This window comes from Apodemus sylvaticus, chromosome 21, assembly GCF_947179515.1.
Source record: "Apodemus sylvaticus chromosome 21, mApoSyl1.1, whole genome shotgun sequence".
NCBI classification, from domain to species: Eukaryota; Metazoa; Chordata; class Mammalia; order Rodentia; family Muridae; genus Apodemus; species Apodemus sylvaticus.
In genome coordinates this window covers 15,385,337-15,398,809 of record NC_067492.1, presented here as the reverse complement: position 1 = coordinate 15,398,809, position 13,473 = coordinate 15,385,337, and the positions used below count along the sequence as shown (strand labels likewise).

At 41.8% G+C, this 13,473-nt stretch overlaps 1 pseudogene; it reads left to right on the top strand.

Moving 5' to 3' along the window:
• The first annotated feature begins 7,334 nt into the window (after window positions 1-7,334).
• Window positions 7,335-8,983, top strand: LOC127672095 (THAP domain-containing protein 5-like; annotated as a pseudogene).
• The last annotated feature ends 4,490 nt before the right edge of the window (window positions 8,984-13,473 follow it).

The window sequence follows — 13,473 nt, the reverse complement described above, 5'->3', positions numbered from 1 at the left end:
CTTTGAGCAAACTTCAGACCAGCTGCAAAACAGATGCTTTCTAGGCAGGGTCTGAAAGACAAATTGAGAGACACAAGTACTCCTTAGAGACTCTTCATTTCTGCCAGGCTGGTAGCAGCTTTGTGACCAGGGTGACCTTAGTAACTTTCCCAGCCACAGATTTTTGTCCACTGTAAAATATACCTATCAAGGATATTGTACATACAAATCCTCTTTTTCAGCCTAGGTTAGTTACACTGTGCCTAAAACACAGCAATCCATTAAAAAAATTTTACAATAAAGGAAGACTTAGGATGCATCAGGAACATTTACCGAGTACCAGGTCCTAGGATAAGGACTGGAATGGGATTGGTGGGAAAGGTATATACTGTCCTGCTTCCAGCAACCTCATGCTTAAACCTGCTCCTATCACAGTGATCCACAAAGACCCTCATTAACGATTATCACAGAGGAGTTTTACATGTTTTCTCATTATTTGAATCAACGCACAGAGTTTATTCTTCACCTCTTCAAACAATATCACTGGGTCCCCTCTCTGTTTCTTTAGTTTTTGCACAAATTCTTCTTGCTCATTCTGACATTTGAGAGGAATATTCTATAATCCTCACTTTTTTGTTGTTTATCCCTCTAGGACTGATAGCCTGGCCAGAAGCATTGTGCGAGAATATGGAAAATCAATACATTGTGCTCTGAGTATCCCCCAAGAGAGAGATGCTTGCTCCATTAATTCAATGGACCACATTAAAGCCCCAAACTGAAATACTAGCAAATCCTTCCAACTACTGTGGGTTTTATCCAGCTACAGAGCTGTCTTGCAGGCATTAAACTATAATGAAATCTTGCAGCAAGAACTTCTGGTTTTGGACAGCTCAAACCATTTTATTTGGATGAATCTGGTACAGAACGCTGCAGAGAATTATTAACTCGTGTCCTACTGCTTTGGGAAGCACAGTACACTCTAAGACACACTATCTCATGAGAATCATACATTGGGCTGGAGTAACAGAGGGAGGCCGAACTGGGAAATCTGAACGTCTGTTCTTGCTGCCGGAGACAGTGTGAGTGCTAAACACTTCAATGTTACCTAAAGGATTCTTGAGCCTTTGGCACTTGATGGAAGACTATCTCTGCTTGACTCTGTATGTGGCGTGTCCTTAACGCAAAGTCTAAGGCTAGAGAGATAGGTCGGTCAGTGAAATGCTTGCTTTGCAAGAGTAAGGACCCGAGTTCAAAGCTCCTAACCAATGATTTTTGAAAAATTAAATAACATAAAAAAGCAGATATGACCATAGCATGTGCTTGTGATCCCAGCAACAGAAAGGTAGAAGTAGGTGAAGCCCTGGGGCTTCTAGACTAGCCATTCTAGCCTACATAGCAAGCTCCAAGACGGTGAGAGTTCTTATCTCAAAGTAATAATAATTGATGATGATGATGATAATGATGATGAAGAAGAGGAGGAGGAGGAAGAAGAAGAGGAGGAAGAGGAAGAAGAAGAAGAAGATGGAGATGATAGTGGTGGTGGTGGTAATAGATGCTGGAGAGAGACAGCTCAGTGGTTAAGAGCAGTGTCTGTCATTCCATATGATCTGGGTTTGTTTCCCAACATCCACAATGGCATCTCACTATAGAGTCAATACCAAGGAATCTAATGCTCTCTTAGGGCCTGTGTGGGCACCAGGCATACATCTGGTGCACAGGCAGTCTGTATAGGCAAAATACCTGTGAAATAATAGAATCTAAAAGAATAGAAATAATGCTAATAAAGTGGCACTTGAGAAATGATACCTCAAGTCCTTTGACCTCAGCATGCGCGTGTGTGTGCATGCACACTCACACACATGCATGCATGCACAGTGAATATAAAAGTAATGGAATAGCAACTTGGGGTGAGAATAGAAACTCAAAGCAGGAACCTGGTTTCCTTCTCAACTCTCCCTCCCTCCCACTCCCTCACTGCCCACCTGCACAGAGATGTTAGTTTTCCCTGGGTATCCCCTGCCTATAAAGTCAGGTAGCTAGGCTAGATCAGAACCACAGGTCAATATGGCCACTGGAAGGATTGGCCTGCAGGCATGCTTTCTGTAGCTGCCCAGAAACACAGGCACCAAAAAACAAAACAAAATAATAAAAAAAAAGAAATAAACAAAAAAAAACTAAACAAAGAAATGCAGAAAAATTAACAAGAGTCGTGGTTTTTAAAGTCAAGAGACTGCCAATCAAGTTAGAAATGTCCAGCTTTTGGGGAAAAGAATTTCAGAAAATGTTATCTTCTGTATCAACAGTCCCCAGGAACCTTGCTGGAAAGCCTGATCCTTATCTGACCGATCTTACAAACCCTGTGCTCCTGGACCACCCCTCTAGTCCCAATCCTCAGAAATAATGTTCATATTGACATTGATTTTTTTCAGTCTGCTTACAGTGAAGAACTACTGACTTTTCCAACCAGTGGTGGAGAAAGAAGATGTAAGAAACAGACAGTGTGCAAGCTATCTGCTTCCATAAAAGTGACACACAGAACACAAGCTTGTGCCGCCAACGAATCTGAGTCCATCACCGGCTCACAGATTACGTCCTTAAAACAATGTGGCATATACTGGCTGTTCCCATGGCTGCTACCCAGCTAGGATGTAGGCTTTGGGGTTTACACCTCCTCATGGGATGGGCTGAAAGACTTGATTTTCGTTCCATGGTGTATTCTAATGTGTGCTGTTCATCCTCTAAGGACATGTGTACAAAGAGGATTATTACTTTGGGTGAGTCAGTACTTACTATGAACTCCAAAGGACTGAACTTTCATTAGCAGCCTGCCAGAGCATTGTAGTCTGTCAGTTCACATATTCATAACAATCAGCCAGCCTGACTGCAGCTCCTATGCCAGCCCAGAGACTTCTCTGAATCACCAGGAGAGTGCACAGGTTTGCCCCAGCCTGAATAAGGACCTGGGCTGCCTTTGGAGGGGTAGGGGTGGAGAGAGAGGGACAGGAGTCAAGACATGATGAGGTATGTAAGGCCTAAGTCATGTTGTTGCATTTTTCTGACTCCGTGACAAACAAACCCTATCGCCTCTCTGGGTCTTAGATTCTCCACCTGTTGGCAAGCCACAGCCCCACATACTAGGGAGGATGCTGATTTTAAAACAAAGTACAGCATTGGGTCCGAAAGCCATAAAATCATAATTGCAGAACCAGGCATGGTGGCACACACCTTTAATCCAGCACTCAAGAGGAGGAGGCAGGGCAGACCTTTATGCTTTTAAGGCCAGCCTGGTCTACATAGTGTGTTCCAGGACAGCCAGGGTGACATAGTTAGACCATATTTCAAAACCAAAATAAACAAAACTATAGTTGCAAATAACCTTGGGATTCAACTGTTACTGTACAAATCGCCCTTCAAACTTTTTTTATTTCATTTAATTGAGATTGTGTCTCATTCTGTAACCCAGGCTCGCCAGCAATTTACAACAATGCTTCTGCTTCTCTTTTCCAGGTGCTAGGAATATAGTTGTGCAGCTAAAACCATGCCCAGCTAAAACTCTCATTGTAATTGATTAAAGCTGTACATATCGTATGGCTCGCTGGGATGATTTGATGTATATATTCTGGAATAGCAAGGAAGTGAGGTCAGGAAGGTGGACTCAGATTACACAGGCTCAGTTGTTGTCTGTGGTACAGTGTCTGCGAGTGGCCTTCTGTCTGATGGGAGCACCTCTCACATTTGAGGATTAAGTATTTCGATATATAAAGGGCAAATGTCGGCACGGGGACCCAGCGTAAACTGTCAACAAAATGCCATCACTGTTCCAGGATGGCACTGCAGATGGGAAGATGGTCTTCATTTCCAGGCAGCCTCATGAGCCCATCAGTCCTAGACTAATTACAGATCTCTCTGATGGCCTAGTAAGGAGCTCCCCAGGTCCTAGTTGGTGTCTGTTGGGACATCGCATCTCCAGTGTGCTCAGAGAGCAAAGCCAAGAAGCCTTTATGAAGCCTTGAATTCACTGTGAGCCTTGAAGCCCACTATGTGCTTACAACATACTCATCGTTAATCCTGCTGTTGTACCGCAGTGACCAATTCTAATAAATACCAGAGGTAAAGAAAGATGATGGATCTGTTAACAGAATTTCCCCCATGTCCTAATTGACTGGGCAATACCCATTCTGTGCAAATTAAAAGTAAAACACCATTTTCTGGGGCCACTGTGCTTAAGGAATGAACATGAGTATTTACATATATCAGCATACATATCTGCTCATACAGTTACCGCATGAGATATGTATCAATGGCATTTGTTTTTATGCATGGTAAATCAAAAGTTCAGGAATATAAATGTGCCCAAGGCTTCAATCCCAGCAGCAGGAGAAACAAGGACCCTGGAGGGTGAGATTCCAAAGCCGTTGCCCTTTCTTGCATGAGCAGCTCTGGTTCGATTGTCTGTTTACAGTCGAGGTCCAGTTCACTGAATCTCTGTGAGAAAAGAGTGTGAGGACCACCAGGGAGATTGTCCTGTTGCATAGCAACCCTGTGCTTGAGCGTGGTGACAGGAGATAGGCTCCTCAAGTTTTTTTAAAGCGAAATCACTAAAAATAGCCCGAGATATGACAGATAAACTCGGGGTCTGATAAGAGAAGAAAAACCGCATCTTGCAGGACTGAATGCCATGGTTGTGTTGTCCCTGGGGAACACACAATTATAGGACACTGGATGCCCGCCGCTATCCCCAAAAGCACCCTGCCACATTTCGCTCTCTGCTGAGACCCACCATTCATACAGGTCTTAGGAAATCTCTATCTTCACATTTTACTTTCTGATTCTGCTGCTGAATTCCAGGCAAACACTCTACTTGATTGCAAAACATGGCCTTCAGCTGCACCATATTAATCTCCTAGAAATTAATCACCTTGGCAGGAATCACCTGAGGTGTACACATTTAGAATGCTTACATTCATCACTCTGAGAGAGACTGTGCCAATTACGGTAGCCCCAACTATAAATCTCAAGCCTTGTGAAGAATATTAGATATTTAATTAGATCCCGAAGACCCTCTTCACCTAGTACCTGAAGAGTCTCCGGCTCCTCTTTGGAGACTAATAATTAAAGGAAGAACTTGCCCACACGGCCCCTCTCCTCCTCTGGGAAACTGCACGTGCCCATCAGAGTAATTACTGAACCCGAAGACTAGCCTGGCTGCAGAAGGCAGCAAATGCTGGGACGAGAGAAGTAACTAGAGGCATTTGCCCACAAGCAACTTCCCAGCTACTTGGCCATTTCTGTATTCAAACATTCCATACATATGTATTAACACAGAGTAATGGGATCCCACGATGTCCACTTCCTAATCCCCTGAATTTGTCTATTTAATTACATGCCCACAGAGAGAATAAGGATGGCATGTGGAATTCAGAACATTAATCCATTGGCTTTCGACTGGAAAGATTAGCCTGGATTATCCAGGTGAGTGCAACGTAATCACAGAGGTTCTTAAAAATGAAAGAAGGATGAAGGGGAGGCAGCAGTGGAGAGGAAACAAAGGTCCACAGAGATACATGTCTGACTTTAAAGATAGACAAAGGTGACCCAGGCCAAGGTACCAGGGAAGCCACTGCAGGAGTGTCCAATGTTTTGATATCACCCGTGTCATCATCAACAATGTTCAGCCAGGTGGTGGTGGTGCACGCCTGTAATCCCAGCACTCTGGGAGGCAGAGGCAGGTGGATTTCTGAGTTCGAGGCCAGCCTGAGGTCTACAGCATGAGTTCCAGGACAGCCAGGACTATACAGAGAAACCCTGTCTTGAAAAAAAACCAAATCCAAAAAAAAAACAAAAAACAAAAAAAAAACAAAAACAAAAAACCAATGTCCAGCTTGAGAACTGGCAATATATATATATATATATATATATATATATATATATATAAAACATTTGTAATTAAACCACACAATTCTGGCAGGAGAGTTGGCTCAGCATGGAAAGACTTTTGGCACACAGCCTGATGATTGAGTTCCATCCTGGGACCCACATGGTGGAAGAGGAAAATCAGCTCCTACTAGATGTCATCTGACCTCCACATGCACAGGTGCCAAACACACAACAACCACAAAATCATAATGCTTTAGGTGACTTTACTATTTTGTGTTAAGCCACATTCATAGCTACCTTTGCCTAGATTCAGCTCAAATGCCATATGTTCACAAGAGGAGCAAGGAGAGAAACTCTTTCCTCTGGATCCAGAGCCCCTAGCACCTACCAATGCACAGTGCTTCTAGGCCAGTGGGATCCCTTTTAAATATTTACCTTCCACAACTATATGAGAATAAAGGTGTGTTGCTTAAAGTCACATTTGTGGCATTTTTTCTAATACCAGAAATACATAGTTAATAGTTTCATGTCCTGTCCCAAATTCAGTGATGATGACACCTTCCGTCTCTGTAATCTGCTCAGACCAAGTACAGACTAGGGGAATATTAGATCTCCAGCTTTGACACAGACAGTTGTTTTAGATAGCGTTCTTTCTATTCCTGCAATGAAATACCATGACCAAAAAAGCACCTTGGGAAGGAAATGGTTTATATGACTTATACTTCCATGTCACTGTTTGCCATTGAAGCAAATCAATACAGGAACTCAAGTGGGGCAGGAACCAAGAGCAGGGCCTGATACAAAAACCATAGAGCGGTCCTGCTTATGAGCTCACTCTTCCTGGCTTGCTTAGCCTGGTCGAGGGATGGTGCCACCCACAATGGGCTGGACTTGAATCACTGATTAAGAAAATGTCTGGAAGAGGTAGCACTCTCAGCTCCTCTTGCACCATGCCTGCCTGGACACTGCCATCTCACCTTGATGATAATGGACTGAAACTCTGAACCTGCTAAAGAAGATACCACTAGCCAGGCGGTGGTGGCGCACACCTTTAATCCCAGCACTTGGGAGGCAGAGGCAGAGGCAGAGGCAGAGGCAGAGGCAGAGGCAGAGGCAGAGGCAGAGGCAGAGGCAGGTGGATTTCTGCGTTTGAGACCAGCTACAAAGTGAGTTCCAGGACAGCCAAGGCTATACAGAGAAACCCTGTCTCAAAAAGAAGAAGAAGAAGAAGAAGAAGAAGAAGAAGAAGAAGAAGAAGAAGAAGAAGAAGAAGAAGAAGAAGAAGAAGAAGAAGAAGAAGAAGAAGAAGAAGAAGAAGAAAAGGAGGAGGAGGAGGAGGAGGAGGAGGAAGAAGAGGAAGAAGAAGAAGAGGAAGAAGAGAAGAAGAAGAAGAAGAAGAAGAAGAAGAAGAAGAAGAAGAAGAAGAAGAAGAAGAAGAAGAGGAGGAGGAGGAGGAGGAGGAGGAGGAGGAGGAGGAGGAAGAGGAAGAGGAAAAGGACAAAGAAGAAGATAATACCACTAAAAAAGTCTTAGAAGACAAATTGAGAGATGACAAAGAAGTATGCCTAAAAACTATGTCATAAGAATCATTTATATCAAATGAAGCAAAGGAAAACATAGGTGACATAGATGTACTCCCTGAACATGCAGACTTTCTTGATTCATTAGCCTGGTAAAGCCACCAGCTCCAAGAGCAGAAAGTCTACAAACTAACATATTAACCCTTAAACAAGATACCTTAAAAACATCAATTAATCAAGATTTAGATGTAGTTGGATTTTGTGCATCTTCTAAGAATCTAAATTCTACAAGTATGGCTTTGACAACTTCAAATTCAGAAGACATCATTACCAATCATTCTTGTTTATCCAAACTTTACAAATAATTCCATGGAAGCTGTGTGAGGTCAGGAAAATTCATCACTCTTAAACACAGTTAAAGAATTAAACATAAATTACAGATCTTTTATAACCATTTTATGCCTACAGAAAATTCTAAGCCTGTCATTAATTCTTTTATACCAGCTCCCAAGGAAGTCATAGAAATGAAAGACACAGACATTGAAGAGTCCTTGTATGAGGATGGACACCAAAGTACTTCATTAGTGATTAGGGAAATGCAAATCAAAACAACCCTAAGATTTCATCTTACACCAGTCAGAATGGCTAAGATTAAAAATTCAGGAGACAGCAGGTGTTGGAGAGGGTGTGGAGAAAGAGGAACACTCCTCCACTGCTGGTGGGGTTGCAAATTGGTACAACCACTCTGGAAAGCAGTCTGGCGGTTCCTCCGAAAACTGGGCACCTCACTTCCAGAAGATCCTGCTATACCACTCCTGGGCATATATCCAGAGGATTCCCCACCATGTAATAAGGATACATGCTCTACTATGTTCATAGCAGCTCTATTTATAATTGCCAGATGCTGGAAAGAACCCAGGTATCCCTCAACAGAAGAGTGGATGCAAAAAATGTGGTATATCTACACAATGGAGTACTATTCAGCCATTAGAAACAATGAATTCATGAAATTCTTAGGCAAATGGATGGAGCTAGAGAACATCATACTAAGTGAGGTAACCCAGACTCAAAAGGTGAATCATGGTATGCACTCACTAATAAGTGGTTATTAACCTATAAAACTGGAATACCCAAAACATAATCCACACATCAAATGAGATACAAGAAGAAAGGAGGAGTGGCCCCTGGTTCTGGAAAGACTCGGTGAAACAGTATTCGGCAAAACCAGAACGGGGAAGTGGGAAGGGGTGGGAGGGAGGACAGGGGAAGAGAAGGCGGCTTACGGGACTTTCGGGGACTGGGGGGGCTAGAAAAGGGGAAATCATTTGAAATGTAAATAAATTATATCGAATAAAAAAATTAAAAAAAAAAGAAATTTTACAAACTGGACATTCATAATTGACACAAATAAAGGATATCTTTGGCAAAAAATGTCTACCCTACACTCAAAGATCAATGTTCTTGAGCTATAAGAGCAGCAAACTATAGGAAGATGAAAGTCTGTAGAAGCACTTATAAACCAACTACAATAGGAGAACTGGCTATCTGAAGAAAATAGCAAGATAATAAAGAACTATTTCACAATGTATGAAGTCACTATGATATAAAGAAGTGTTTAAAGCTGCTGATTTTTGCGTAAGCATTTTTCAGCTAAATCAAGTGATGTGAAATGAACTTTGTCCTGTAGATAAAGTTCTTTGAAGATATTAAAGTGCTCTATTATTACAAACAGCATATTGTTCAGACCTTCCAGAAGAGGGTGCTGGATCCCATTACAGATGGTTGTGAGCTACCAAGTGGTTGCTAGGAGTTGAACTCAGGTCTTCTGGAAGTGCTGTTAACCACTGAGCCATCTCAACAGCCCCAGCATACTGTTCTTAAAATGCTTGTTTAAAAGGGAGAAACTAAGCACATTCCTGTAATCCCAGCACTCTAGGAGGCAGAGGCTGGTGGATTTCTGAATTCGAGGCCAGCCTGGTCTACAGAGTGAGTTCCAGGACAGTCAGGGCTATACAGAGAAAGCCTGTCTCAAACCAAAAAAAAAGGGGGGGGGGGGAGAAACTAGAACAGTTGTTTGGCTGAATAAACAGTTTTATTACTTGATAATTTTCCTATTATAGTTAAAATGGTAACATTTATTTATAAAATAATGTTAAAAATAGTAAAAACTGCCCAGACTACATCAGTCCTATAAATGCTACTTGCATATTACTTGAACAAGCTAGTATCTCAACCCTTAGAAGGCTGGGGATATAGCTCTGTGATAAATCACTTGCCTGGTTTTTAAAACAAGGCCTTGGTGGTCTACCCTCAAGACTTGGAGGGAAAGGGAGAGCCTTGGTTCCTAATCTGTAAACTAAGAGAATTTACTATATCATTAATATTCTGTTTCTTTGAAGATACTTTGTTTACAGCAGATTTTCTGAACAATAATGTACACTAGTAGTTATGATGGCTAGAATTTAATATTAACTATTAGATTATACTCAATATAGTTTCTGTGTTGTGCAACCATTTAGCTCTAGTTATGTACCTATAATATAATGCAAAATACCACTATTAATTTCAGTACTTTACATATGTAATTCATTATAATATAGTCATTTAAATATCTTAACACCCTGTGTTTATGAACCCATATTTATAAACCAAAAAGCTCATTGACACTAATAGCTGGATCTTATAGAGGCATTTTCTCAGTTGAGGTTCCTTCCTTTCAAACAACTCAAGCTTGTGTCAAGTTAACATAAAACTATCCATCCAACAGTGAAGAAATGTGGTCAGGAGAGATATCACCACTGACCTGGAGACAATAGAGGTGAGGTGTCTCTGCACTGGCGAAATCCCAGGGAGATGAAGGAATTGGGGGAGGGAATTCCAGCCTGAGACAGCAGCACATACAAAGGACCTGAGGTAGAAGAGTGTGGTGATTCAAATGTAAGAGGCTCCCTTCTGCCACTAACAGAGGAAACACATTGAGGTGTACAGAAGCTTAAGACATCAGTAAAAGGGCTGTGTTGTTCTGCGTGTGGGAAGACCGTGGCAGCTTTAGAGCTCAGCGGTTCAGGATGAATTCCAAGAACAGAACTCACGGGGGCACATGCGTGTGTTTGTCTCTGTTGGCTTGAATATTTCAAGCTATATATGCTGAAAAGGTATAGTTAGTTCCTATGGCAGTTCTATTTTTAAGTTTTTGATGAACATCCATATCAGTTTCTACAGTGGCCGCATCAGTTTATCTTCCTACCAGTAGGAAATAAAGTTTGCGCCCCACCCCCTTGTCCTCACCAGCATTCGCCATTCTGTGATTTCTAGATGATGGCAATTCTAACTGCAGTAAGATGGAATCTTGGTGTAGATTTGGTTTACATCCCCCTAATAGTGAGAAGGTGGGAAGGGTAGGACTACAATATGGTCCTCAGCACACACCAACCTTAGCATGATCTGCTGCAGGACTCTTTGCAGCACCTATTTCCATGTGAGCAGAGAAGAGACAAGTAAAAATTAGACTAACAAATTGGCTTTAGCCAACAAGACCGGACAACACATTTTCTGATGAATGAAGTTGGAATTCATCTACATATCATCTTTCCTTTAAAGCTCAGGTTTTATCAAAATCAATGAAACTATACCGCTGCCTTTTAGGTATGGTCATCACAATCACACACACACACACACACACACACCCACAACTGTGGCTACCTGCCACGGGGGAGGGGGAGCGGCCTGAGAAGAAGAGAGACAGGAGTGGAACGGGGATAAGAGAAAGTCATGGTGGTTTTGCTCACAAAATATTCTGTACATGTATGTGATGATCAAAAGTAAATAATTAGGAAAAGAGTATCTCAAAACTTCCACCCATAAAAAATGTAATTTTCATCTGACAGTTGAGTATATCAAATACATTTAGAAAAGAGTTGGCCTGGAGAAAAATTTATGATATATAAACTCTTAGTATTAACACTAGATACAACATTGTATAAATTTTAGCACATTTCACTTTGTATGTAGGAAAATATTTCTTAACCTATGTTTGAGTTAAGATGAGCTATTCACAAATTATAGGAAGACAAAGAATAATTATTTCTATGTGATAATACTTAGAATTAGTTCTGTTTTCTACTTTAATAATCCCTGGCCTTCCAAGTTTTCTAGAAAGATCTGTAATATTGCTTTATCTGGAAAACCTTAATCTTAATATGTGAATTAATATATGACTACAGACCTTATATTGAAAAATCAAATAAAATTATAATAATGTCACAGACTAAAAAAAAATGTTAGAAGCTCATACATTGTATTAAAGAATTAGGAAGCAGTGAGGTTGTTTCTCCTTTAAACTTAATCTATAACTCCATTAATATGATAAAAGACTATTTTCCTAGTTTCAAGAGAGTGTGAAATAGATTTCTCTCCCTTAGGCGAATGACCTTTAAATGGAATCAGAGATTCAAACATAATAGAAAAAATCGCAAACACTCCTAAAGGCTTCTTCGCCTTTCACTTGAAATCCAGGCTAGAAGGGAAAGGAGAAATCCTTGAAAAGGAAGAGAAATGAAACCTTGGTGTATGCTCTGTGCGAGACAGGGGTGCGTGGATGAGAGAGAAGAGATGGCTATAGCTATTGTCCCCATTCCCAAACACCTGCAGAATCAGTGCCTTCTCTCGTGTGCTCAGAAGAGGACAGGAGCTCCTGCCGGGATCCAGCAGCCTCACTAGGCACACTTTGGACAGGTGCAGTGCTATTAGCTCACTTTCCAAAAGCATCCACAGAGAGAACCCCTCCTGTTAAAACACTAATCGTCTCAGGAATGACTTGGCAATGGGATGCCAGCAATCCAATCCCATGAAAGATAAAGACATAGAATTTTTGGCTGCCACAGTGCTTCATGCATGGTCAGATGTTCCAAGATGGGAGTGCCACAGGCACAACCAACTTCTCATTCACTTATGAAGCCATAGCTCCATGCTCTGGTGGCATTCATGCCGAGAGTGTTGAGATTCCGACACTGTTATGCACACACCGGTGTGGTGCCTTGCTTTTGAGCATGGGTCAAACGCAAGAAGAAATATGTGGAATGATTAGTACAATCTCATAAGAAATCTCAGGCTCAGGATCTTGGACTTGGGCTGATGTTATAATAGAGTAACACTTGGAAACTATAAGGGGGGTTACTTCTTGGGGACCAGAGTACAGACTACGACACATAGATGCCAAAGGTCCCTGTAACCCAGTAGTGTCTGCCTGTGCCTTCCTAATCATCTCTGTTTGAACATGCGATGTTAACTTATTGGTCAAGGGACTTTACTCAAAGGGGATATTGTTCAAGGTGTGTCTGACCTACATACACGGGCCTCTTTGAGTAGGCCAAATGTCAGAGTTATGGCCCTGCTGGCTTAAAGAAAACAAGGAGTCTGGAGATACTGCTGAACTGATGCTTCAGCAGTTGAGAGCACTTCCAGGGGTCCTGAGTTCAATTCCCAGCAAACACATGATGGCTTACAACCCTCTATACAGGGATCAGATGCTCTCTTCTGGCATGTATATATACAGACAGAGCACTCATATACATCAAACTAACTAAATCTTTAAACAATAACAGAACAATAAATCATGTTGTGAATGAAATGCCTAAAGTAACTGATAGGGACCCTTGGCAGTAGCCATAGGGAAAATGACAACTTTCCACCACAGGGAACTGAGTTCTTCCAACACCTTCAAAATGAAGAGGACACCAAGCTAGAAATCAATCCTGGAAGACACTGTTACTCTATTAATATCCTCTTTGCTGGGATGAAGTACCTGACAGAAGCCAAATTATGGGAGTTTTACTTTGTCTCACAATTAAAGGGATACAGTTCATCACAGTAGGGAAGACATGGTCAGTGGCAGAAGCTTGCTGCAAGGTTCGTCACACCTCACATGATCAGGAAGCTGGGAGTTTGGGCAGAAGTAAACCCAGAAAGCAATCCTTCCCCACTGTCACCTCCACCAGCCACGCCTCTTATCTCAAAGTTTCTACAACATACCCTCCACAGTGCCAGCAGCTGTGGCCATGTCTGTGAGAGATTATCTTGACTGATGATTGACATGGGA